This window comes from Echinops telfairi, unplaced genomic scaffold (assembly GCF_000313985.2).
Source record: "Echinops telfairi isolate 266 unplaced genomic scaffold, ASM31398v2 ScPeMD7_6273;HRSCAF=7185, whole genome shotgun sequence".
Lineage (NCBI taxonomy): Eukaryota > Metazoa > Chordata > Mammalia > Afrosoricida > Tenrecidae > Echinops > Echinops telfairi.
This window is the reverse complement of record NW_022110173.1, coordinates 653,781-658,962: the sequence shown is the minus strand read 5'-3', so window position 1 is coordinate 658,962 and position 5,182 is coordinate 653,781.

The window sequence follows — 5,182 nt, the reverse complement described above, 5'->3', positions numbered from 1 at the left end:
GCAGCCTAGTGCTGACGTACGCCATTGTGCCATAGACATTAAAATCGACAGAAGTGTTGAGTGGGGAGAGAATCTGAGTCCCAAGAGAGGTCCCATGTTCTGTCCTTGTAGGTAGAGCAGGAAAGGATTCCTGGTCAACTTGATGCCCCAGCGCTCACAGTCTGGGCCTTCACTGAGGTTGTTGCTTTTGTGGGTTCCCGGTTCCCCGTTGACTTGTGGGAGTCCCGCGTGGCGCAGAGGAGAACTACACTCCATAGGATTTTCAGGCTGGAAATTGCCACTCTTTACTTCTGAAGCATCTCTGGGTGGTTTTGAACCATATTTTTAATTTATAAACAATTTTACTGGGACATAATCTGAATATCATACATTTCAATAGTTTCAATCGTATCACAGAGATCAAGCAATCATTGTACAATCATTGCCACAATCCATATCAGAGCATTTTCTTCTTTCTGATAGAACTTTTAAAACAGATATTACATTTTAACCCGGCTATAGCTACTATAATTGTCTCTACAATACTCTGCCGGATCACAGGGCTGTTCACATCCCTAGACTAAGCACAGAGGGAAGTGATCTGAGGCTTCATCTATGTGTGTCCTCTGCTAATGGACTTTGAGCGTCCACTGCACCCAGAGCCTTCTGCAAAACAGGCGCTCTCAACTTAAGCGCTGATACCCTTCCTTCTTTCCGATTTGGATTATGTTATTTACGACCCCTGAATCACACAGGCTAGTGAACTTCTCCCACGTGGACTTAGTTGACGCCTCACTCAGATGGCTGCTTGTTTGAAGGCAAGCCTTTAGGACCCCAGACGCTGTTCTCTCTGATAGCCGGGCACCATCGACTTTCTTCACCACCTCTTGCTGTAGCAATCGTATCTTCGGTGATCTCTGTATGAGGACCCTTATCAAGCAAGGCCACAGTATAAGAACTACTTGCTCTTAGACTGGGGCTATAACTAATGCGGACCCCAAATCCATTCCTATACCTGTGGTTTATATTTGTCTCTGGCTCACCTTAGAGACATCATTGTCGTTTGATGTTAGAAAACACTCCCTCATCTCCCTGGGCCTTAAAGTCGTTTATTGATAGTGTCATTTTTTATTTTTTATTTGGCTAATGGTAAAGAATTTAAAACACAGTTGAGAAAATGAGATTAGACAAGTGTAGGCTGGCTGTGAACCACAATGCATGAATGATTGATTTGGACAGATGAAATTCTTAGGTGAGTGGACACTATTTACATAAACAATGGGACAGGGGGAAATTTCTATAATACTCACTGACAGTGGCAGAACCAAACCTACTGGATTAGGACATACCTTAATAAAGCAAGGACATTGAGATAATAAGTAGTATATGGTAGTCCAACAACCATCGGTTCTGTTCCCTTTGTATAGCAATTGTCTGCTGCTTCGCACACCAGGTAGCTCCGGCCTCAAGTCCAAGGGCTACAGGTGAGTTTGAGACAGAGCCCAGTTCACTTAGTGGGGTTTCCACATCGAGCCCTTCTGCTGTGGTCTATGAAGGATGCTGTGCACATCAAAAACAACAGGGTCTAAAGTCCCGGTAGCCTAGAGTCCATGGCTTGAGTCACCAGAGGCTGAATAGAAAGTAGGTCTAAAGTGTCTAATTAGGAATTTGGGGGCAAGTAGTTGAGCACTTAACTATTTGTGTCACTCGGGGACTCCTAACCTGAGGAAAAAGACTTTGTTTTTAGGGATGATGCCCCGGTAACACAATGGTTAAGCACTCCGCTGCTAACCAAAATGTCGGCGGTTCAAACCCATGAGCCACTCTGCAAGGGGAAACGCAAGCAGTCAGCCTCAATCAAGATGTGTTGTTGTTGTTGTTAAGTGCCAGTGAATTGGTTCCGAGTCATAACAACCTTGCATCCAACAATACCACATATTGCCTGGTCCTGCACCATTCTTGTGGGAAACTGAGGCGTGGGGAGAGAGTGTACGTGGACAAATACTCTATGCTCGTGATTAAGGAAGCCTGGGGGGCCAGGATACTGGGTGGAGGGAGGCCTTCCCATTTGTAAGTTGGAGAAGAATCCCAGTCGCATTCTCCTAATTAAAATCATCTCCATAATGTCCTCCAGTGACTGTGCTACCTCTCACAAGCACAAGGCTGATTACTATCTGGCCAGCGCTTTATCTATCGGAGCAACAGGTTGTTATTGTTCTCCCTGCTCAGGGACAGTCACTCCCCTCTACCTGCCCCGAGCACTGGTGTTAGGTACCTCCTGCAATGAACTCGGGGACATCGAGGTCAGGACACTGCCCACCGTGTTATGTAGGTGGTCGTCTGCAGCTAGGGAAGCTGGCATGCTCCGAGACTGTGTAAGTTGGTGAGAGAAGACACGCCCCCTCTCAGCTCCCCTCTCGGGTCTGGCTTCAAGGAGGAGGTGAACACCTAAACACTATCGTCTGTCTTTTTACTTATTCCCTTCAGTTACCCAACTGTCCCTTAGGACTCATCGGCTGTGGGCTGGCTCCCACACACGTCACAGGCATTGCTGTGTCTGAGCTCAGTGTTGCACTGTTGGCCTATCGTGTTGGGATCTTCCTCTTTTTCTGAGTCTATTTTAGCAAGCATGCTATCCTTCTCCAGGGACGTGTCCCTCCTGATAAAGGGACACGTCTTGCCATCCTTGCTTCTAAGCAGCATTCTGGCTGTATTCTTTCTTTCTTTCTTTCTTTTTTTCATTTATTTTTTTTCTTTTCTTTTTTCTTTCTTTTTTTAACATTTTATTAGGGGCTCATACAACTGTTATCCCAATCCATACACACATCAATTGTGTAAAGCGTATTTGTACATCGTTTCTCAAAACATTTTCTCTCCACTTAAACCCCCGACATTAGGTCCTCATTTTTCCTCTCCCTCTCCGCTCCCCCCTCCCACATGAGCCCTTGATAGTTTATAAATGGGTATTTTGTCATATCTTGCCCTGTCCGACGTCTCCCTTCACCCACTTTTCGGTTGTCTGTCCCCCAGGGAGGAGGTCACACACAGTTCCATGTAATCGGTTGCCTCTTTCCTACCCATTCTCCCTTTACCCTCCCTGTTTTGCCACTCACACCACTGGTCCTATAGGGCTCATCCATCCTGGATTCCCTGTATTTTCAGTTCCTATCTGTACCAGTGTACCTCCTCTGGTCTAGCCAGTCTTGCAAGGTCGAATTCGAGTCATGGTAGTGGGAGCGGGGAGGAAACCTTTAGGAACTAGAGGAACGTTGTATGGCTGTATTCTTTCAAGGCAGATCGGTCCGTTCTTCGGGAGTGCACGGTCTCGTCCGTGTCCTTCAGCAACACATAAATCAAAGGTGTCCATTCTTCCCCTCATTCTTCCTTATGCCTCACCCAGCGTTTGCATGCGAAGGAGGCAGTTTGCTTGGGACAGGGACACTCTAGTTCTCCAAGTGACATCCTTGCTTTTTCCACACTCGAAAGAGGTATTTCACGGCAGATTTACCCAATTTGATACATCATTCAATTTGACAGCTGCTTCCCTGGGCGCTGAGTGTGGATCCCTATAAAAGGAATCTTTGACAACCTCCACAGTGTCTCTGGCGTCCATAAAGAGCTGCAGCCTTGGAAACCTTATGGGTTAGCTCTACTCTGTCCTATAAGCCAAGCCACGCTTGCTGCCATCAAGTGGGTTCCAACGCAGAGTCACTCTATAAGACAAGGTAGAACTGACCCTGTGGGTTTCCAAGACAGGAACTCTTTATGGGAGTAGACAGCTTCATCTTTTTCCCCCGCAGAGCAGCTGGTGGTATCAAACTGCTGACCTTGTGGTTAACAGCCCAACTTGTAACCACCATGACACCAGGGCTCCCACTCTGTCCTATAGGGTCACTGTAAGTTGGAATCAACTAGATGGCAAAAGTTTGCTGTTGGTGTTGTTGTTCTAATCATTTTCTTGGGGACTCTTACAGCTCTTAGCACAATGCATACATCAATTGTATCCAGCACATTTGCCATCATCATTTCAAAACATTTCCTTTCTGCTTGAGCCCTTGCTATCAGCTCCTCTTATCCCCCTCCCCCCACCCTCATGAACCCATGAGAAATTATAAACCACTATTATTTTCATATTTTACACCATCCGCTGTCTCCCTTCACCAACAGGTTTTTATGGGGCCATTGTCCTTGACTTGTCACTCAAAACTACTGATTCCCTGCGGCAGCAGTCCCGGTGCTTTGTTCTGCATCTCAGAGCTAGATGTGGTCTCTGCTGCCTCCAGCCTGGCTGGGCCAGACAATTACCCGTGGAGTTTCTTTAAAAGACTGTTTCTCCGACCCTAGCCCAGACCTAAAATTGGGATCTTTTCTCCAAAGGAAGCTGTTCTCAGCGGGGAGAATTAGGATTCTTAGAGCTCTCAGCCCGACAGAAATGCCACAAGTGTTCACTGAAAGGTTCAGAAAGGACTAGGAACCCCTTCTGCCCTTCTCAAACCCTCTGTGACTTTGAAGAACCCAAATGCGACCCAAGAGCAGGGGTCTGAGCTCAGAACTGGCTGCATTTAGGTGCCCTACCTCTCCTCCTATTGCCCAGCACCTTCCCCCTTTCCATCTTATATGACTTCAAGATATCCAGAAAACCACTGTCTTCCCAACCCCCACACTGAGTTCTCTGAGCTCACCGGGAAGTCTTCCTCAATCAGAGCGATGACTGACTTTATCACCTCATTCTTCAGCGTCTCTGTTTGGGGCACTAGAGAAAAGACAGATACGTGGTTGAGGTCACCTTCACCTCCTCTCTACTGCTGCTGTAGCAGACGGAAGAAGGGGGACAAGGGGGACAGACATGTGAGAACGATTCCAGATATAGTTCTCATCTTCAGAGGCTCTGTGAAGTCCCAGAGGTTATCTCAGGCTTCCCTCTGCCTCCGGCCCATGCTGAAACTGACCAAGACTAGAGGGAAATTCCTCCAACACGACTTTGTTCAAGTTTGCATTTGAGCTTCACTCCCACCAGTCTCTCATGGCTGCCCACACAAACTTATCTTTCCAGCCAGCCCCCCTCCCCATCCTATATACATATCAACCTTGAGAACTGGGCCAATGGTCTTTTACAATGGAAACATCTCTTTTTCCACTGTTACAATCTCCTTGCCTGGCCTTAGTCCCACTCCTACATACAATGCAGCCCAGTTCTCTGATC